The sequence below is a fragment of the Budorcas taxicolor genome, chromosome 5 (assembly GCF_023091745.1).
Source record: "Budorcas taxicolor isolate Tak-1 chromosome 5, Takin1.1, whole genome shotgun sequence".
Lineage (NCBI taxonomy): Eukaryota > Metazoa > Chordata > Mammalia > Artiodactyla > Bovidae > Budorcas > Budorcas taxicolor.
The window spans coordinates 151,055,406-151,078,721 of record NC_068914.1 but is presented as its reverse complement, the minus strand read 5'-3'; the positions used below and the strand labels follow the sequence as shown (position 1 = coordinate 151,078,721).

Here is a 23,316-nt window from a genome sequence, read left to right as displayed (position 1 = left end):
TGTACATTTTAAAAACAAATAAGGAATGGGACTGCCCTGGCAGTCCAGTGGTTAGGACTCCAAACTTCCACTGCAGGGGCGTGGGTTCAATCCTTGGTCAGGGAACTAAGATCCTGCACGCCACATGGCACAGCCACCAAGTAAGAAATAAATAAGGAAATAAACCTTTGATTAGAAAACCAAAAGGCTGGCATGTAACCCAGTTACACAGGAGGAGTTATCACACCGGCAGCCTCTGCATAGAACGATGCCCTGGACGGAGGTGCTGTAAGGACAGACCAGGGAAATTACAGCTTCCGGTCAACTGACAGTGACTTCAGAACAGCTGATTCCATAAAAGCAGCTATTTTCAGGCTATTGCCTTTGCTGAGCCTGATACAGAAGCCAAGTATTTCTGTCTTGATCACAGAGCCATACCCTTCCTTGCTAACTCTTAACATTTACTTTCCTTTTGTCTTGTATCACTGCTTACAAGAAATCATTTGTTTCTGACTGAAAAAAAAAAGAAGAGCTATCAGAAGACTAGGGCTACTGTGTTAGCCTGTGTTCTTCCTGGAAAGCAAAGATTGAGACCAAAGTTTGAGTAGAAGCGTTGGCGGTAGGGAGTGGGGGTAGGTGGGCAGGAACTGGGGAGGGTGAGACAGGAAAGGAGGAAAACCAGTATAAAGGTGTGTTTTGGGGAAGACTGTTGTAGGAAACTGAGGCTCCGTGTTCTTAGCACTTTCCGAGGAGCCGTGCTGAAGGGCCTCAGAATCATCCACCCACTTTGTTCAGGAAGGACTGGTTCCTGATCCCACTGGTCAAGGTTCGCCCCACGGGGCACTGACTCACCTGCACTCCCAGGCAGTGTGTGCCTGAGCGCCGAGGGGATTTTGTGGGTATCCCCCATCTCGGTCCCCGAGAACTGTGCCCAAGAAGAGCCAGTGGCTTTTCCACAGGACTCATACCATTGGCCCCTCTGGTTCTTGGGACTTCAGATTTGGATGGAGCTATTGCACCAGCTCTCCAGGGCCTCCATCTTGCAGACGTCAGATGGTGAGACTTCTCAGCCTGACCTTGCATTAGAGGACATTGGATGCATGCTCGGAGAAGGCAATGGCACCCCACTCCAGTACTCTTGCCTGGAAAATCCCACGGATGGAAGAGCCTGGTAGGCTGCAGTGTAAAGTCATGCCTAACGTGGATCCTTAGCCTGACATTCAGTGAGTCATAATGAGCTGTCCAAGAGATCATGGGAGCCTCTTCCTCGGCCTCCTAGATTGCTCCTCTGGGGACACCTGGGTACCACATCCTGAGGACACTTGAGAACCCTTACAGAGAAAACCGATGAGGAGCTAAGGTTTCCTGCCAGCATCAGTCTGCCAGCTACAGAGAAGGTGCAGTCTAGGAAGTGACTCATCAAACACTGTGAAAAATAAACTTCTGTAGTTTGTAACAAAAATAATTGGGGCCCTGGAGTAAAAAGTGCCAATTGATAGTTTTTTAAAAATTAAAACACCTTAACTTTACACAGGGCTAATGTCAAATACATTTCAATTTAAAAATCCACACAAAGGACTTCCCCAGGGGTCCAGCGGCTAGGACTCCACACTCCCAATGCAGGGGGCCCAGGTTCAACCCCTGGTCGGGGAACTAGACCCACATCCTGTAACTAAAAAAAGATCTCACAAACTGCAGCAAGGACCTGGTGCAGCCAAGTAAGTAAGTAACTAGATAAAACATTAAAATAATAATAATAAGGATCACTTTTTTAAAGAGAAAAATTCATGCAAAAAAATATAGGCCATGAGAGCTAAGAGTCTGATACAGGACAGAATTGTTTCAGGCTGAAGAAGTAAGGCATCATGCCAGAGGTGAGACTTAGATCCGTTCATATTAACACAGATCCGCAGAAGACATATCTGGTTTCAATATTGTATTTACCTAAAGGTAATATATTTTGCTCATCGACTGCTTACAGTTTAAGTAATCCTCTCTTTCCTTACCTTAGCAGAGAACTTAAACATATGTAAGCATAAAAGAAAATAAGAAATGGGAAGGATAGTCTTTTCAACAAATGGTGCTGGGAGGTCTAGATATTCACAGGCCTGAAATTGGCCCCTTTCCTTACTCCATACACAAAAACTAACTCAACATAGATGAAAGACCTAAACATAAGTGCTGAAACTGTAAACCTCTTAGAAGAAAACATGGGGGAAGTTCTCATGACATTGGATCTGACAGTGACTTGGCACCTGGCAACAAAAGCGCAAGCAACAGAAGTTAATAAACTGGACTTGATCAACATTAAGAACATGTGTGTGTGCTCGCTTTGGCAGCACATATACTAAAATTATCAACGATATAGAGATTAGCATGGCCCCTGTGCAAGGATGACAGGAAAATTCGTGAAGCGTTCTGTATTTTTTATAAAAAAAAAAAACGGTTCAGTATTTCAAAGGACAGATGTCAATATAACTGTGACTTGAAATAGTGGCAGATGAATATGTAGCTTATCACTGATCCAGAATAAAAGTTATTTTTCAGAAACAAACAAACAAAAGAACAAACATTTGTGCATCCAAGAATACTATCAAGAGAATGAAAAGACAGATTACAGAATCGGGGAAAGGACTTCCCTGGGGGTCCTGTAGCTAAGACTCTGAGCTCCCAGTGCAGGAGCCCCAGCTTTGAACCCTGGTCAGGGAACTATATTCCACATGCTGCGACTAGGAGTCTCATGGCCGTACTCAAGATTTCACTTACCACAACTAAGACCCAGTACAGCCAAACAAATAAACATTAAAAAAAAAAATAGAATGGGGGGAGATATTTTCACATCATATATCAGATAAGGAATCAGTACCCAGAAGATATAAAGAATGCCTACAATTCAATAACAATAACAACAACAACAAAACCACTCAATATAAAAATGGGCAGAAGGCTTGAATAGATATTTCTTCAAAGTATATACTCAGATGACTAGTAAGCATATAAAAAGACGATCAAATCCCCAGTCATTAGGGAAAAACAAATCAAGACCACAATCAGATATCACTTCACAGCCACTGGAACGGTTATTATACATAACGTATTCTTTTAAAAAATGAAAGTAACAAATGTTGGTAAGGACATGGAGAAATTCAAACACTTGCGTATTGCTGATGGGAATGTAAAATAGTGCAGCCATCATGGAAAACAGTTTGATAGTTCCTCAAAAGCTAAACATAGTACGACCATATGATCCAGTAATTCCACTTCTGGGTATACACCCAAAGGAATTGAAAGCAGGAACTCAAACAGATATTTTGCACCCATGTTCACGGCAGCATCACTCACCATAGTCAAACGGAGCTCCACAGACGGATGGATAAACAAAATGTGGCCCATCCATACACGGGAATATTGCTGCTGCTGCTAAGTCACTTCAGTGGTGTCCAACTCTGTGCGACCCCAGAGACGGCAGCCCACCAGGCTCCCCCGTCCCTGGGATTCTCCAGGCAAGAACACTGGAGTGGGTTGCCATTTCCTTCTCCATTGCATGAAAGTGAAAAGTGAAAGTGAAGTCGTTCAGTCGTGTCCGACTCTTCATGACCCCATGGACTGCAGCCTACCAGGCTCCTCCGTCCATGGGATTTTCCAGGCAAGAGAACTGGAGTGGGTTGCCATTGCCTTCTCCAACACAGGAATATTATTCAGTCCTAAATAGGAAGGAGATCCTGGTGCTGGCAACAACAGGGATGAACCTTGAAGAAGTTGACTATGTAAGCTAAGCCAGAAGCAGAGGAACGAATGTGCTTATATGAGTTACCTGAAGTAGACACATTCCTAGAGACGGAAAGTAGACCAGAGGTTACACCAAGGTCTGGGGAGGGAGGGAGGTGGTTACTGCTTAGCGGGTACAGAGTGTCCATGCTGGGTCACAAAAAAGTTTTGGAAATAGATATTGGTGATGGTTGTAGAACATGCTGAAGGTAATTAATGTCACTGAATTACATACTTGCTGCTGCTACTGCTGCTAAGTCACTTCAGTCGTGTACAACTCTGTGCGACCCCAGAGACGGCAGCCCACCAGGCTCCCCAACCCCTGGGATTCTCCAGGCAAGAACACTGGAGTGGGTTGCCATTTCCTTCTCCAATGCATGAAAGTGAAAAGTGAAAGGGAAGTCGCTCAGTCGTGTCCGACTCTTAGTGACCCCATGGACTGCAGCCTACCAGGCTCCTCTGTCCATGTGATCTTCCAGGCAAAGTACTGAAAAAATGGTTAAAACAGGGACTTCCCTGGTGGTCCAGTGGCTAAGACTCTGTGCTCCCAATGCAGGGTCCCCAGGTTCAATTCCTGGTCTGGGAATTAGATTCTACATGCTGCAGGTAAGATTCTGCATGATTTAATTAAGACACAGTGCATCCACATAAATAAATATTTTTTTAAAAAATGACTAAAATGGCAAATTTCATGTTTTATGTATTTTGTCACAATTAAAAAAAAAAAGAAAACAGTGCCAAAAGAAAGGAAGGAAGGAAGGAAGAGAATAATGTTAAAAGCCCTTCAAAGGAACCCCTTCAGTAACATCCAGGGCACCCAGATAACGCCTTTAATAAAGCCATTTTCTACAGGCGTCTGGAATATGTGATAAGGCAAAGTGATGAACAGGACAGGTGTGTGATGAGCACACATCTGTGTATCAAGTGGGGGCATCTGCAGCTGCTGTCCGTGCCTGGTGATGACGATGCTTTGAGAAAAGCAGCTTCAGGCTGGGTGGTTGGCTCCGGTTACTCTGAAATCCAACTCCTTCAAGGTTGAGCTCCCCTCTTGACCTCCTTGTCTGGCTGCTCTTTCGTTGTACTGAGCCAAGGCCAAGGCCAGCTTACCGCCTGACTCAGGAGACACTCAGATGTGCCATCCAGGTATCTCTTCATCATCTACTGCAGGCGGCTAGAATCCTCAATCTGATACTTGACTACCCATCCTGCTCTGTCATCTCTGCTTTTATTTGTATATTTTTGTATTATTTTATTTGTATCATTTTGTTTGCTTTTACTAATTTTATTGGCATATGGTTGCTTTACAATGTTATTGTTTTCTGCTGTGCAGCAAAGTGAATCAGCTATATGTGTACATATTTCCCTTCTTTTTGGGATTTTCATCCCATTTAGGTCAGGCTTCCCTGGCTCAGATGTTAAAGAATTTGCCTGCAATGAAGGAGCCACAGGAGACCTGGTTCAATCCCTGGGTTGGGAAGATCCCTTGGTGAAGGAACTGGCAACCCACTCCAGTATTCTTGCCTGGAGAACTCCATGGACAGAGGAGCCTGGCGGGCTACAGTCCATGGAGTCACAAAGAGTCAGACACGACTGAGCAAACAACACTAAGTCCATTGAGGTCACCACAGAGTGCTGAGTAGAGCCCCCTGTGCTGTGCAGCAGGTTCTCATTTGTTCAGTTCAGTTGCTCAGTTTAATTCAGTTCAGTCGCTCAGTCGTGTCTCTTTGCAACCCCATGAACTGCAGCACACCAGGCCTCCATGACCTTTAACAACTCCCAGAGCCTACCCAAACTCATGTCCATCGAGTTGATGATGCCACCCAGCCATCTCATCCTGTGTCGTCCTCTTCTCCTCCTGCCCTCAATTTTCCCCAACATCAAGGTCTTTTCAAATGAATCAGCTCTTTGCAGGAGGTGGCCAAAGTATTGGAGTTTCAGCTTCAACATCAGTCCTTCCAACACTCAGGACTGATCTCCTTTAGGATGGACTGGTTGGATCTCCTTGCAGTCCAAGGGACTCTCAATGTGTCTTCTCCAACACCACAGTTCAAAAGCATCAATTATTCGGCACTCAGCTTTCTTTATAGTCCAACTCTCACATCCATACATGACTACTAGAAAAACCATAGCCTTGACTAGACGGACCTTTGTTGGCAAAGTAATGTCTCTGCTTTTAAATATGCTGTCTAGGTTGGTCATAACTTTCCTTCCAAAGAGTAAGCATCTTTTAATTTCATGGCTGCAGTCACCATCTGTAGTGATTTTGGAGCCCTCCAAAATAAAGTCAGCCACTGTTTCCAATGTTTCCCCATCTATTTCCCATGAAGTGATGGGACCAGATGCCATGATCTTCGTTTTCTATATGTTAAGCTTTAACCCAACTTTTTCACTCTGCTCTTTCACTTTCATCAAAAGGCTCTTTAGTTCTTCTTCGCTTTCTGCCATAAGGGTGGTGTCATCTGCATATCTGAGGTTATTGACATTTCTCCCGACAATCTTGAGTCCAGCCTGTGCTTCTTCCAGTCCAGCGTTTCTCATGATGTACTCTGCAGAGAAGTTAAATAAGCAGGGTGACAATATACAGCCTTGATGTACTCCTTTCCTGATTTAGAACCAGTCTGTTGTTCCATGTCCAGTTCTAACTGTTGCTTCCTGACCTGCATACAGGTTTCTCAGGAGGCAGGTCAGGTGGTCTGGTATTCTTATCTCTTTCAGAATTTTCCAGTTTATTGTGAGCCACACAATCAAAGGCTTTGGCATAGTCAATAAAGCAGAAATAGATGTCTTTCTGGACCTCTCTTGCTTTTTCGATGATCCAATGGATGTTGGCAATTTGATCTCTGGTTCCTCTGCCTTTTCTAAAACCAACCTGAACATCTGGAAGTTCATGGTTCTCATATTGTTGAAGCCTGCCTTGGAGAATTTTGAGTCACTCAGGTCCAACTCTGCGACCCCATGGACTGCAGCACGCCAGGCTTCCCTGTCCATCACCAACTCCTACTAACTAATAAGGTTCTCATTAGTTATCTATTTACACATAGTAGAGTATCTATGTCAATCCCAACCTCTCCATTCATCCCACCTCCACCCTCCTGCCACTTCTGCCTTTAAAACCTCAGTCTTTGAGCCCTTCTAGGTGCTGAATGGACTTCAAAACCATTGCTTTGCTTCTTCCTGTTTAGCACCTGCTGTTGTGACTGCCCTCCTCCAAGAGGCACGGAAAATGACTCCTCCTGGCCATTTCCTTTGACCATGGTGCATCCCCCGCTCCAGTGAGAGTGCAGCCAGGAACCCAGGTGCTCTCTCCACTCTGTCCCTGCCTTCAGATCGTCTTCGCTGGACATAAGAAGCGCCTGTCCCTGCAGCCACGGCACGGCCAACCCTGTGGCGGGCCCTCCTGCACTTGGCACTGTTTCCCCTGAGAACTTCCTGCTTGTTCTTTTCCATGATTTTTCAGGGCTTTGTCTTTCTCTGGCCGTATCCTGTGGGGGGATTCACCTCTCTCCTTCAAAGGCTTACGCCAGGCAGGATCTCAGATCGTGACCATTTTCAGAGAACTATGTACACAGGAAAAAGTCTGAGACATGCTCTCTAAAATGTTCCCTTGCTGAAATTTAATTTTGACATCTTGCCACATGAAAGTTTTTTTTTTGAATTGCGGTAAAATAAACCAAACGTAAAATCTGCCATCTTAAGCATTTTTAAGTGTGCAGTTGGGTAGTATCGAGTGTATTCACACTATTGTGCAACCAAACCCCAGAACCCTCTGCGTCTGGTAAAACTGAAGCTCTGCCCCCATTAAACAACTCCCCTCCCCCAACCCAGCCCCTGGCACCACCATTCTTCTTTCCGTTTCTGTGAATCTGACTGGTCCATACCTCATTTGAGGGCAATCATACAATAGTTGTCTTTCTGTGTCTGGCCTATTTCACTTGACATAATACTTTCACAGTCCATCCATGTTACAGCATGTGTCAGAATCTCCTTCCTTTTGAAAGCTAAATAATACTCCAGCATGCACATACACCACATTTTGCTTACCTAGTCATCTGCTGATGGATCTGGGGTTGCTTCCACCTTTCGGCTACAGTGAATCATGATGCTGTGAACACGGGTGTATTAAATATTTTTCACTTCCTTCGGGTACATACCCAGAAGCAGGATTGCTGGATCATAAGGTAATTCTATTTTTAATTTTTTTGAGGAACTGCCATCCTGTTACATAAAAGTTTCATAGGATAACAAAATCACCCAGAAATGATCAATGGAGGAGACTGGATTAAAGCGATACAAGGTGATAAATCTGGCATCTTTAAAACTCATCATCAATATTTTCTTTGGCCTTGGCTTTTCCTTAGATCTGTCCCTTTCCTTTAATTTAGGCTACAGAGTGAAGATGGTACTCTTCTCCAAGTGCCTGAGGCCCATGGTAACAGTCTCAGTTTATTGGAGAATGACTTTGGGGACCATAGTGGAGGAGGAAGCAGGATTGAGCAGAAGGAGGAGTTGAGCTGCCACGCAGGCGTTGATGGCAGTCTTGCCCAGCCCGGCAGGACACTCAGGAACCAAAATGCCTTGTCACATAATTCTGTGGTGGGCCGAAACAGCAGTCTACACACCTTCCTTGGTCACTGGATGTGGGCTGTCTTGGAAAGAACATGACTTTGAGCTTGGGGACCCTCTGCAGCTGAGATGGCTTCTGAAACCAGCAGCTGGGGCCACATCTCCATCCTTGAAGGGGAGTCTGTGCGGCAGATCACCATATCCACCATAGTAGTTTCTGAGAAAGACTGCTGACCACAAACACCAAAGGCAAGGTGGCCAGGCTACCATATGATATCACTTATATGTGGAATCTAAAAGATGACACAAACGAACTTGTCTACGGCACAGACTCACAGACACAGAGTGGGTGTGTGACTGCCAAGCTGGGGGAAAGGACTGATGCTGAAGCTGAAGCTCTAACACTTTGGCCACCGCATGCAAAGAGCCGACTCATTGGAAAAGACACTGATGCTGAGAAAGATTGAAGGCAAAAGGAGAAGGGGGCGAAAGAGGATGAGATGGTTAGACAGCATCCCTGACTCAATGGACATTAGTTTGAGCAAACTCCAGGAGATAGTGGAGGACAGAGGAGCCTGACATGCTGCAGTCCATGGGGGTCACGAAGAGTCAGACGCTACTTAGCAACTGAAAAACAACGACAGAGACGCACAGATACAGACAGCAAACTTGTGATTGCCAAGCAGGGGGTGGGGTAGGGGTTGGGGGAAGGATGGATTGGGGATTTGGGATTACCAGGTGCAAACTATTACATACAAAATGGAAAAGCAACAAGGTCCTACTGTATAGCACAGGGAATCGTATTCAACATCTGGTGATAAACCACAATGGGAAAGAATGTGAAAGAGAAAGAATATAGATGTATAACTGACTCATTTTGCTGTACAGAAAAAATTGATACATCGTAAATCAACTATACTTCAGTACAATAAATTTTTTTTAAATGTGGCCATGTTAGTACAAAGCAGGTCATTTGCTGGAAGACGGTCTGTGTGGGTTGGTGAAGAGCACAGAGCAGCTAGGTAGGAACCCTCGGCTTTGTCCTCCTCAGCTGGGTGACCTTGGTGAGGTTACTGACCCCGCAGTGCTCCAGCTTCCTCCTATGACAGGGGTCACGCTAGAATCAGCCTCACATAAGCACTCACCATCGCATCACACCCATAACCAGCTCTGTATGTGTGACTGTCACCACAGATGCTTTGAGTGAAGATGGGGTTCTAGAACCTGTGGAAGCAGCGGGAAACTAGGAGGGTGAGGATTCAAAGAGTGAGGCTAAAATGAACAATGAAAGATGAGCAAGGCAGCACAGAGGTAAGAAATGAGACACTCAGAGAAAATAACACAAATGGCTGGGAAGAGAGTGTCCGATTGAACTTTAAAATCAAAGGGCAACAAACAAAACAATCTGGAAACACGACCTGGGAACTGGTTCTCTGAATATTTCTGGGATCTTACTTATAGCAAAATCGCTTCTTACTCCGGCTCCCTCTCCTCTTTCCAGTGACGCCACTACTTTTCTCTTTCTTCCTCCTGGCTTTGCAAGTCCCAACCCCTACAGATCCATAGTGGGGGACCACCTCTGCAGGCACACCTATTACAAGTAGTAGCAGGACTTGGATGGTGGCATGCAGCAGGTCAGGGAGAGGTGGGACAAGATCCATGCACAAAAGAAGAGACTAAGACATCATTCCGTCAAGCAGGGGCTCCAGGCAAAACACATGGGAGTGAAACCGGGGAGCGTGACATGCAGCCCCTTCCGCCCTGGCCGTCAGATGCCCCTAATGGTGGAAGTAAGGGAACAGCCAGGAGCGCAGTCAGCCCTGCTGCTGGGATGGATCAGAGACGGACAATGTGTATAAAAGTTACAAACCCTTCAAGATAGAACACAAACAAAATAAAAGGAAGAAGTGAGAGCGCTCACATCCACTGAACTGACAGATGACCTTTCGTTGTCCTGACTTGATGGAGTCCTGCTCCATCCCATCCATGTGAGTAAGGCCTCTCCTTGGGGACGCCTCACCCCTGCATAGCGAGCCCACCCAGGCCTGCGAGAGAGGCTCCTCTGGGCTACGCGTGCTCCGAGTTCTAGACTGTGTCCCTAGCGCCTGTGTGGTTCAGCATTACACTGGACAGCAGATTTCTCCCCTGACTTCCCCGCATGACAGCACATCTCTGAAAAGCGGCTGAGCTCCTGAGAGAACTCGGGATGGGAGGAGAGGAGCACGCAGAGATCCCCACGCCCAGAGCCCCGCTTTCCACCGCGCCAACAATGGAGCGCTCCTCTCCTCCCTCCACCAGCAGGTCCATTGTCCTCCGGCTGCAAACGGGAGTGGGATAAACAGCAGCTGCGAGGCCCCTGCCCTTCCTCCTTGGAGGCCCGGGTATGGAATGTGAGAAGCCTGGCCTTAGTACAGCTGGTTCTGACCGCTCTCCAAAGAGAGCTGAGGAGGTGGGGACATCAGACCACTCGTTCAACACAGAACATCGTCTGCAGGGAAAGGCTGGGCAGTTACATCAGCCGTCATCACTAATATTTTCCTATATTCTGCACATGCAGTAACTAGAGGAACGACATAGTTTTGCAGACTTTATATATGCATATGTGCAGCTGCCTGGCTCAGATGGTAAAGAATCTGCCTGCAGTGCGGGAGATCTGGGTTCAACCACTGGGTTGGGACGATCCCCTGGAGGATGGCACACCAACCCACTCCAGTGTTCTTGCCTGTAAAATCCCAAGGACAGAGGAGCCTGGTGAGCTCCACAGGATCTGGAGGGTTGCAAAGAGTCAGACATGGCTGAGCGACTAACACACACACACACAAGCCTTATGTAGCCTCTAGAGTCAATGGTTAAGTTTTTCTTCTTTTCTAATTAACTGTCGTGGCCCCCTACCCCTCAGATTCCTCAGACACATAGGAAATCCGCACTTCCTGGGGTCGGCGCGCTCTGTGAAGTCGCTCCAGGTGAGGGGCCTGCAAGTCTCTTGCCACGGCATTTCTGTCAACTGACCATCTCTGTGTGTTTCTGTTTAAAGACATCTTCTTAGATACGTGTTGTTGGGTCATTAACACTAGTAGACATGGAGTAGGACACTTGTTTCCAGAAGAGGCTGAACCGAGAAGGTGAGCATCGCCCCCCAGCCCCACCCCACCCCCGACTGCAACTGGGAACACGCATGTGTTCGGTCAGCACTTAGGTGCATCTGCATACATCCTCAGAAGCCCTGCCAGCATGCTGTGACTCTGGGGTCACAGGTACATGTTAGCAAGGAGACAAATTCACAGGTACAGAATCCTGGAACTGCACGAAGTAGAGAATGTCCTGTGGGCGAACCCATGAGTGAAGTCGTTCAGTCGTGTCCGACTCTTTGCTACCCCGTGGACTGTAGCCCACCAGGCGGCTCCTCTCTCCATGGAATTTTCCAGCCAAGAATACTGGAGTGGATTGCCATTTCCTTCTCGAGGGGATCTTTCCTACCCAGGGATCGAACCCAGGTCTCCCGCATTGCAGGCAGATGCTTTAACCTCTGCACCACCAGGGAAGCCCGTGGGCGAACCCGTATGGAACCTGAAATCCTGGTTTTATCAGCTTTCAGAATGTGGAGAATTCTATTCCAGGGCCACTTGGGATGCACTGGCCACTGTGCACAGAAGTGACACTGCCATGTTCTGACTCCATAGTCACTAGATCACCTATGCGGAGATGCTCTTCTGTTGCTGGCCATGCACTGGTCCAAAGTCAATGATTCTCAAAGTATGGCCCTGGATGCAACTGTTAGAAATTTAGATGCAAACTGTTGTAAGATAAACACAATGTCCTACTATGGGTTTCCCGGGTGGCTCAGACAGTAAAGAATCTGCCTGCAATGCAGGAGATCCAGGTTCAATCCCTGGGTCAGCAAGATCCCTTGGAGACGGAAATGGCAACCCACTCCAGTATTCTTGTCTAGAGAATCCCATGGACAGAGGAGCCTGGCGGGCTACAGTCCATACTGTACAGCAAAGGGAACTATATTCAATATGCCGTGATATACCACAATGGAAAAGACTATGAAAAAACAAAAATATGGCTTCTGAGGTGGTCCTGTGTAAAGAATCCACCTGCCAATGCAGAAGACACGGGTTCGATTCCTGGTCCAGGAAGATTCCAGCTGCGTCAGAGCAGCTAAGCCCGTGTGCCACCACGACTAAGCCTGTGCTCCAGAGCTGGAGAGCTACAACTACTGAAGCCTACGTGGCCTGGAGCCTGTGCTCCCCAACTAGAGAAAAGCCTGGGAAGCAACGAAGACCCAGCACAGCCAAAAACAACAAGCAAGTAAATTTTTAAAAAGTATATATATATATATATATACACACACATATGTATAACTAAATCACTTTGCTGTACAGGAGAAATAAACACAACACTGAAAATCAACTCTACTCCAAAAAAACATTTTTTAACTAAGAACATGGAGGCCCCATTCAGACCTACAGGCCCCATTCAGATCTACAGGATCAGAATCTCTGGAGATGGGTCCAGCAATCTGGGTTTTAAGAAGCCCTCCAGGAGACCCTGCTGTGTGCTCAAGTTTGAGAACACTGCTCTAAGGCACGCAGCTTCATCTGGTCCCCAGTGGCTCCTGGCCTGCAGTGGGCCTGACTCATTCTCCTTCCATGTGGGAAGAGTCATGGCTTAAAAGTCAGAACAGAGTTCACATCCCACTTCTGCGTTTTACAACGGGGAGACCTTAAAGGACTGAAATACCCTGACCCTGCAGCTTCTTCATTTATGAAAACATGGAGATGAAAAGAAATATAGTAGATGAGAAAAAGTTCTGAGCACACATGAGGCTCTCAGTAAATGTTAGCTTTCTTTTCTTTCCCTCCCTTTCAGTATTCATCCCTGAACAAAACATGAAGGGTGAAGGGAAAAAAGAAAGAAAGGAAGAAAAAAAAAAACAGAGAGACAGTGTTCTTTCTTTAGAATAGAATAGAGCTTGGGGCTTATCTCAGAGAAAACAATTACTATGTTCATCTCTCTCTCTCCCTCCACTCTGCTTCTCCCCTGCTTCCCCCACTGCCCTGTGTGTGTGTGTGTGTGTGTGTGTGTGTTTGGAAAGCTGAGACTCTGGTGTCAGTATGGCTAGAGGGGGGAAAAACACACTGAGGTCCTTTAAAGAGAACTCAGACTGTTTTACTGAGCTCCTTGACCTTCATAAACAGTGAAAAAGCCAGTCCCTAGACTCCTTACATCCTTTCTGTTTCCTTCCTATCTTCCGCCTCCACCAGGCAATTCCTCATTCTGCTTTCCTTTAGCCTAAGGAACTAGAAACCCCTTTCAGCTGGCTTGCTAGGATCCTCAAAGACTTTATTTGAACAATGGGTGACTGCAGACTATTGCCAACCACCGCCGTGACCCCCCAGATGGAGCTGAGGAAGAAGCCAGGTTTCAACTCACCAGCCCTTCCTTCAGCCTGAGTTTGAAGTCACTAAAAACAAAGGGGAGGCTTCCCAGGTGGCACTAGTGGTACAGAACCCGCCTGCCAGTGCAGGAGACATAGGAGACGCAGGTTCGATCTCTGGGTCAGGAAGATTCCCTGGAGAAGGAAATGATAACCCACTCCAGTGTTCTTGCCTGGAGAATCTCATGGGCAGAGGAGTCTGGGGTTTACAGTCCACGGGATCGCAAAGACTCGGACGCAACTGAAGTGACTTAGCACGCAAAATCAGAGAAGCCTAGCGAGGTGTTGTATTCAGAGATTCTAATTCTGCATGTTGGAAAAAAATTTAATTATTTATTTATTTGGCCGCACTAGGTCTTAGTTGCAGCAGACAGGCTCAGGCAGGCTCAGTTGCCCCATGACATGCAGGATCTTAGTTTCCTGACCAGGGATCAGACTGGCATCACCTGCTGCTGCTGCTAAGTCGCTTTAGTCATGTCCGTCCCTGTGCGACCCCATAGACGGCAGCCCGCCAGGCTCCACCGTTCCTGGGATCCTCCAGGCAAGAATACTGGAGTGGGTTGCCATTTCCTTCTCCAATGCATTAAAGTGAAAAGTGAAGTCGCTCAGTCGTGTCTGACTCCTAGTGACCCCATGGACTGCAGCCTACCAGGCTCCTCTGTCCATGGAATTTGCCAGGCAAGAGTACTGGAGAGGGGGTGCCATCACCTTCTCCGGCATCACCGGCATTGGAAGGCATATTTTTAACCACTAGACCACAAGGGAAGTCCCATAAGTTGCCTTTTTTTTTTTTTTTTTTGGTTCCTCCTAGGACTGCAGTCCTTCTTTGACTGCCTTCCCAGACACTATCTTCCTAGAGACCTGCTGCTGCTGCCAGTGTCTTAAATAGTTTTTCACAGTCTTGATTCCTTGCCCCCAAGCAGTGGTAACACTCAGCAAACTAACCAGTGTTTAAAGAGAGGAAGAGACGGTTACGGTCTTGGAATTTTATTGGTAAAAACCAACAGGAATTTAGTGGTTAAAAACCATCTGCCCTGTTCTGAGTCAGGGAGATTCCTGAATGCAGGTTTCGAGATGTCTCATCAGCCTTCCTCACCTTAATTGTTTTATATGTCAACTCAGGCTCTGCTTCAGCTAGACAAGCCTATTACTATTTCCTTCCTGATGCAGTTTCCTTCTCTGAAAACAGAGCTGGAGGCAGTTCAGACCCAGCAAAGAGAGACGACTTATCCAGACCATGTTTGGGTCCAGGGCTCCTTCTCCAGCATTATACCTCTCTTCCCAACCCCTAAGCCGTTGTCTGAGGCCCTCCCTGTACCTTCCCTGTGTGTGCTCAGCTGCTCAGTCGTGTCTGACTCTTTGTGACCCCATGGATTATAGCCTGCCAGGCTCCACGAGATTCTCCCGGCAAGAATACTGGAGTGGGTTGCCATTTCCTTCTCCACCCTGAAACTCCAAACCTTGCTTTTTCCTTTCGACCAAAACCTGTCCTCAAACCTTTCAAATCTCTTGAAAAGTGGGCTTCTCTGAGCAATCATACCTTTATGATCCTCATCAGACTCTGATCATCCCATTTACTCCAAGATCCTCTTTCTCTTTCAAGCAAAGAATGATATACAGTAGGACCATCAAAATTTCTGACTTAGATTATCCCAGTTTTTAATAGATAAGGACCCCAACTAGCTATGTCATCAGTCAGAGGTCCCTAAGCTGGTTAAGGAACAAAGACAAGTCTAAAACTCACATCTCTGAGTCCACAGTTCAGGATTTTGTTTTCATCACATGAAAGTGTCTATTTGTGTTTCTTTTCTCCATCAATATTCTAATGTCTTTTTAAATTTTTTTCTTTATCTACTTATTTATCTGCCTGTGTCAGGTTTTAGTTGCCGCACTCGGGATTTCTGTTGCCCCCTGTGGGATCTTTTTTGTTTGTGTTTAGTTGCAACACATGGGATCTTCTAGTTCTTTGACCAGGGATCGAACCCAGGCCCTCTGCATTGGGAGCACCGAGTCCTAGCCACCGGACCACTAGGGAAGTCCAAATATTCTTCTTTTTATATCTTTACATGAGGTTGTTTCTTCAAATTTCCTTTGTCATCATTACTGGTGACATGATAAATCTCAATCGACATCATGACTCAGCATTTCCCCAGAGTACCCTATGTGGGACACACAGTGGCACCCCGGAACCACTGCTGATGGCCCACCCCCTAAACTCTTTCTCCTTATGTCCCAAATAACTCTAGCTTTATCTTCCAAAGAGGGTCCATCCCCCTCGAGCCTCAAGGAGGCCAGAGTTGGTACAACAATAGCAACATTGCTACTGATGCAGGAAATCCACTCCTTTAGCTGAAACATGAAATATCAAAATACAGCTGGCTGAACTGGAAGAGCCTGACAGATGGGGCTCACAGGGAACATCATATTGTGGATACTGACCCAAGGCTCCTCTAATAGGACTCACAGGACCCGATACTCACTAGCGTGAAGGTGCCAGACTTCCAAAGAGCCGTTATGACCCAGCTATAATGCACTGGGAGCAAGGAACTCCGGCTGAAAGCTGGACCAATCAGACTCTCTTATGGCAATTTCGAATTGAGGCCTCACACACTGGTATGTGTCCTTTGGAGGCTAGAACTGTGCAGTGATGCAAAGTTAGGGCCCAAGTGGCCTTGCCTGATGATACTGTGAAAGAGGGAGTGAAGCAGAACCTCAGAGAAGCAGAGGTGAGACACTCAAAGAAATAGACAGCCACCTTGGGATTCCCATTCCTGGTTCCACCTCTTTGTGACTTGTATGCATGCATGCTCAGATGTGTCCAACTCTTTGTGACCCCATGGACTGCAGCCCACCAGGCTCCTATGTCCATGGGATTCTCGAGGCAAGAATACTGGAGTGGGTTGCCATTTCCTTCTCCAGGGATCTTCCTGACCCAGAGATCAAACCTGCATCTCCTGTGCCTCCTGCATTGGTAGACAGATTCTTTACCACTGAGCCACTTGGGAAGCCTGTTTGTGGTTTGCAGGAAACCTAATAAGTCCACCAAACCTGTTTATTTCCCTTTCTTTCTTTTTTCGCTGCTTGGCCTGAACTAGTTGAGTGGGTTTCCTCTGCAACAAAGAAGTCTGGACTGAGACCCTCCCCTTCCAGAGCTGAAAGGTGAACCGGGCAGCCGATCCTGGCTGGGAGGTCAGGGCGATCTGGCCAAGGACTGGAAGGTGGTGACTGTTTCCTTCTCTGTAGGCAGTAGTGCTGGTCAAGCTTGGATTTTCCGTGCATCAGGGCTCTCAACCTGGGATATTTTCCTCTGTCTACCCCAACCCCCATCCAGGTAAACAGAGCGGTGGTCGCCAGCCCTCAGCATTCACAGAACTTAATTTCCCCTCATGTACTTCCTTCTGAAGCACCTAGAAGACACTTTTGCTTGTTTGGGGACAGAAGCAAGCCCAAAACCTTATAAAAGTGAATCCAGGGACTTCCCTGGAGGTCTGGTGGCTGGGAGTCCACACTCCCAATATGGGGGGCCCTGGGTTCAATCCCTGGTTGGGGAACTAGAGCCCACATAGTGCAACTGAAGTTAGCATGCTTTAAGTTACGTGCTGCAACTTAAAGAGTCCACATGTTGCAACTAAAACAAGGAAAAAGAAAAAAAAAGATCCTGCATGCTGCAACTAAGACCTGACACAGCCAAATAAATAAACATAAAAAGAGAAAAAAGGGAATCCAACTGGTTTTGGCTTTTTGCCTCTAACTTCTTCTGGGAGCAGAGATTCTCCACCTTCAGTCATTAGCACTGCTTTTATGGTCTTTGATATTTCTACATACCACTGGTACTATAATTTCCTTACTATTTAAAAAAAAATATATATATTTTTTTGTTTATCCTATCCTGTAATATTCATTAATAAAACCATGGGCTTATAATGTATATTATATTTTTTCTAATAAATACCTAAATGCAAAACTATTACCAAAAAAAAACGTATTTTTTTTTAACCACCTAAGATCATCTCGTCTGTACCACTTTAGGAAATACTAGTTATCATGTGGGTTTGGGATCAGCCAGGCTTGGTTCAGGTGTTAGCTCTGCCATTTAAACCTGCATGACCTTGGACCAATCACTCAATCTCTGTAAACTTCAATTTTGTCACAGTAAGTGTGTCTAGGGACTTCCCCTCTGGTCCATGGCTAAGAGTCCACATTCCCAATGCAGGGGGACAGGGAAGCCCCAGTTGGGGAACCTGATCACAGGCCGCAACTAAAGATCTTACTTGCTACAACTAAGACCCGGCGCAGCCAAATAAAAAATAAGTGAATAAACAAAACAAAATAAACATTAAAACAACAACAACAACAAAAGCGTGTGTCCTCGTCGGGGTTTTGGTGAGGATGCAATGGGGCAGTGGTACACACAGTGTATTCAGCTGTGCAGGATGGTGCCCAGCACACAGGAAACGCTGGGTGGATGTTGCCCGGTACGGCTGTTGGCCCTACACCTCCCACTTCTTCACTACATTCGCTCCTCTTTCTTCCCTTTCTTCTCTTCTCAGTCAAGGCACCAGCATGAAGTGGGTTTGTTTATTGAAGTGTAGGAAATTTATACAGATCCCTCCCAGAGGCCAGGATAGAAAGCTAAATGTGCAGCCTCCAAGAGGTCCAGATTGGTGGCAGCTAATGACATGACTTATTACTCTGCCTGCTGCAGTGGCCAAGATAATGACATTGCCTCCACAGAACTTTGTTCTGAAGGTTTTCAAAGCCTTGCAGACATTCTTGAATGCATCCCCAGTAAGTGTGGACAAGCACTAACTTCCTCCTTTATCGGGTGTGGGAATCAAGACCCTAATGGGCCTGGTCTGGTTACTCAGCAACAGTGGCAGAGCCTCACAGAAGAGTCCAGGACCCCCTTCAGAGGCTACCATACCGCCTCCCCACATGACATGGAAGGTCCTGTGAGCCTTCTGGAAGTGAGCAGGGAGGGGGTTCCGTGCACAAATAAAATATGAACACTGGGGACTTCCCTGGTGGTCCAGCCGTTAAGATTCCACATGCCCAATGCAAGGCAGCCTGGGTTCGATCCCTGGTCAGGGAACTAGATCCCAAATGCCTCACTAAGACTTGATGTAGCCAAATTTTTAAAAATATATATGAACACTGAATCAAACACAGTTAAGACAGGTTTCTTTTCTGCAAGACTTCAACTGTTCATATGCTATATGCATTATGATTCTCCAACAGGGAGACAGAGAACTTGCTTTTGTGCATGTGACCACAACCCTGTTGGTGTTCAGTCGCTAAGTCATGTCTGACTATTTGTGACCCATGAACTGCAGCACGCCAGCCTCCTCTGACCTCCACTATCTCCCGGAACTTGCTCAAATTCATGTCCATTGAGTCGGTGATGCTATCTAATCATCTCATCTTCTGTCACCCTCTTCTCCTTTTGCCTTCAATCTTTTCCAGCATCAGGGTCTTTTCCAATGAGTAGACTCTTCACATCAGGTGGCCAGAGTATTGGAGCTTCAGCTTTAGCATCAGTCCTTGCAATGACCACAACCCTACCTATTTAGCAATTCTTATGATACACATCCTCAGAGCTCTTGTTTGGAAGCAGGGCTTGAGCTGATGATACTGGCATGAAGGCTACACATCTGATTCCCTTATATGATTAAACTACTCTTAGAACACTGAAAAATAGCCATGTCTGAAGTTATTCTACCCCCACATCCCCCTGCTCCCACCCCAGAGACTATGGTCTCATTCCAGTATCGTAACCCACTATATACCCCAGGAGCTGAGTCCCTCCACAGCTCACCTCGGTCACATGCTTGCTAGTGTGCAATATTTCAACTCTTTACTTGGTCCTTTTTAAAATCAAAAACACCCAACTTTAGGGACTTCCCTGGAAGTTCAGTGGTTAAGACTCCGAGCTTCCACTGCAAGGGGCATGGGTTGTATCTCTGGTGGGAGATCTAAGATTCCACGTGATGTGCAGCACGGCCAAAAAAATTAAACAAGAAAAAGGAAAAAAAAAAAACTTAAAAAAATTTTTTTTCATTTTTTACAAAAAGTTATTTTTTAAAATAAATTAGACCAGATCTTATTTAATAAATAAGACCTGGCTGCACCAGGTCTTAGTTGCACCATGTGGAATCTTTGTTGAGGCATTCCAGTTCTTTAATTACAGCACACAGGATCTTTAGTCATGGTTTGTGGGATCCAGTTCCCTGGCCAGGGATTAAACCCAGGCCCCCTACATTGGGAGCACAGAGTTTTAGCCCCTAGACAACCAAAGAAGTCCCCCAACTTTAAAATTTTGTTAGTATTTTTTAAGAACTTAAAATAATATATTATTATTTAATAATAACATATAATTATGTAGTATATTAATGTTTATAAGCATGATTTTATTTTAATAAAAATTATTTCTAATTAAAAAAATAAAATATTGCTAGAAAGAGATAGGAGATATGCCATTTTACAAAGACATGAAGCCAAATTCTAGGGAGACCAAGTCTCACACCAAGACCACAGCATTCCTACAAACAGGAGTGAAATATCCTACCTCTGGGCACAAGGCTGCTTTACACAACTGAAGTGATTCCTCAGCTTAAATGTGCAGGTCAGGGGTATGACAGAGCCCTCTGAATTACGTGGACTCTGTGTCTCTCATCTGATGTTTCATGTGAAGTACTGTGTGGGGAGGGAAAAAGAGACAGTCGTGGAAATATCTGCTTTAGGAATACAAATGGACCCCAAAATACACCTCACAGGGGAACCCCCTTGTTATACTTCTGTGAAAGGTGAGCACCAGTCCCAACAGAGAGTCGCTGGGGCTGCGTCAGCCTCTTCCTTAGCTTAGTGGCTGTGCTAAGGGTCAGTGAGCAGTCCCCCACCTCCCGCAGCTGAGGCTCCCTCCCTGTAGGAGAAGAGGGGCACAGTCAACAGAGCGCTGAAGCGGAGGTGGTGTGACAGAGGACTCATGCTCCATGCACTTCTGTTCTCTCAAGAGGTGTGAGACAGCTTTTCAAAAGGACAAGGCACGCCATAAAGTTAGTATCAGGATTTCTGAAAGTAAGAGGAAGCGAAGCAGGAAGGCCACCGTACCTACTGAGGATACATTTGTCTTTGAGCTTCCTGGCAACCATGGCAGAAAGGGAAACATGTCATAAACAAAGGTGGATAGTTGGATAGTGGGGCTTCCTGGCAGTCCAGTGATTAAGACTCTGCACTCCCAATGAAGTGGGTATGGGTTCAATCCCTGGTCAGAGAATTAGATCCCACATGCCATGCCATGGGGTGTGGGCTAAAATAAGTGGGTTTTTTTAAGATAAAATAAATAACAATAATAATATAAATAAATAAAAAATAAAGAAAGGTGGATGCCTACTAATTACCCACTAATTAGAAAAAGATTTTCTTGGAATTAAATTCTTTTTTTTTTTTTTTTTTTAAGGAATAGACTTTATTGATCTAGCTCTCAAACACTAGAGGCTAAAATTCAGCTGAACTCTAACAATCTATTTACAGAGTACTGTTAACAGACCAGGCGGGGCTGGGTGGCTCTTCACCTGCGGCACAGAGGACGTTTATATATACCTGACCAAGCCCTCAGTGACAGGATACCAGGCGGGAGGGCACCAGGTCAACAGAGAGACGGACAGACAGACACAGACAAAGGCCGAGACGGCCAAGTGGGCCTATGGGCCTGGCTCAGTGCTTTTTACCTAAGACCTTATTTTAGGGGCTACTATGCAATATAATTGGAGAAGGCAGTGGCACCCCACTCCCGTACTCTTGCCTGGAAAATCCCATGGACAGAGGAGCCTGGTAGGCTGCAGTCCATGGGGTCGGTAGGAGTCGGACACGACTAAGTGACTTCACTTTGACTTTTCACTTTCATGCATTGGAGAAGGAAATGGCAACCCACTCCAGCGTTCTTGCCTGGAGAATCGCAGGGACGGGGGAGCCTGGTGGGCTGCCGTCTCTGGGGTCACACAGAGTTGGACACGACTGAAGCGACTTAGCAGCAGCAGCAGCAGCATGCAATATACTGAACAATGTCCAGGACAGTAGGTTTACAATAAATGCAGAATGTTTTCACAGGACTGTTTCCTATAATAAGTTTGGATTGGAGTTAAGATTGTTATGTCAAAGTCAAGTGGCTATGGCATCAGACTGGTCTTTGATGAAGTTGTTGTTGTTCAGTCGCTAAGTCATGTCCATATGCTTCTCAAATCTTCGAACCAGAGGACTTCCCTGGTGGTCCAGTGGCTAAGTCTCTGTGCTACCAATGCAGGGTGCCCAGGTTTGATCCCTGGTCAGGGAACTAGATCCCATGTGCCACAGCTAAGACCCAATGCAGCCAAGAAGAAAAAAAAAAAAGGCTTCCACCCAGAAGCAGCACCTCTATTCACATTTTTCTAGCTAAGGTAAGTCATAGGATGATGCCTACCTGCTGAGAATGTGAGCAAGTACAGTCCCCCCTGCACCTTGGAGGAAAGCCAGAATATTCATGGACAGACCGATGATGAATATCCCCAGATCAAGCTCCCTCTCCATCCAGAGGCAGTCACTGCCATGAACTAGAGGCATATCTAGATCCTATTTATGTTTTTATTACAAATAAACATTTATAAATAGTATAGCACCACTTTATGTATTTTACAAAACATTGGTTGAAGATATCACACCTTTATGTAGCCCTACAATTTAAAAAATCAACATTTTGCTTTCAGGATTTATTTCTGCTGAGTCATATAGATCTGGCTTATTTATTTAATCTGCTGCATTGAATTCCATATTATCATAGACTGTGATTTATTTATTCACTCCCCTACACAGGAACACACTGTCTCTAACTTTCTATAATTACTGGTAGTGCGTATTGCAAACATACTTGGGAGCATCCCCTGGCAGTCTTTCTCAGCTGGGTTTAACAAGACAAATGTCAAAATGCAATTGCTATGTGTAATAAGTTAACTTCTCTATTAAGCATCCTGAACATTCATTGGAGGAACTGACGCTCAGGCTGGAGCTCCAATACTTTGGCTAACTGATGTGAAGAGCCGACTCACTGGAAAAGATCCTGATGCTGGGAAAGATTGAAGGCAGGAGAAGAGAACGACAGAGGATGACATGGTTGGATGGCATCACCGATTCAATGGACACGAGTTTGAGCAAGTTCCAGGAGTTGGTGAAGGACAGGGGAACCTGGCGTGCTGCAGTCCATGGTTTCAAAAAGAGTCCATATGATTCTCACAACTGAACAACAGCAGCAAGTATCCAGAATGATATCAGATAAGCATAATCCTTGGGAGAGTTGAGAAAAGTCACCTAAACAACGGTCTGTGCTCACCATGGCTCACAGGAAGAACCCAGTTTGGATTTCAACAGTTGCTAAAAAAGGGAGAAGCAGCCAGGAAACACCTGAGGCAAAATTTAAGCAACCAGAGAAGCTCATCATGATTAGGAGACTGAATAAAAAATCAAATGAACAAACAAGGAGACCAACCACCTGAGATTAAGGGACTGCAAGCCTTGCTCACACCCTGATCTTGTCA

The 23,316-nt window shown here is 45.9% G+C and overlaps 2 non-coding genes across 2 annotated transcripts; both read left to right on the top strand.

Moving 5' to 3' along the window:
* The first annotated feature begins 2,302 nt into the window (after window positions 1–2,302).
* LOC128049100 (U6 spliceosomal RNA) lies at window positions 2,303–2,407 on the top strand. The gene has a single exon (XR_008199471.1). It is a non-coding gene; the product is annotated as a U6 spliceosomal RNA (small nuclear RNA).
* A 1,853-nt stretch (window positions 2,408–4,260) lies between these two features.
* TRNAG-CCC (transfer RNA glycine (anticodon CCC)) lies at window positions 4,261–4,333 on the top strand. The gene has a single exon. It is a non-coding gene; the product is annotated as a tRNA-Gly (tRNA).
* The last annotated feature ends 18,983 nt before the right edge of the window (window positions 4,334–23,316 follow it).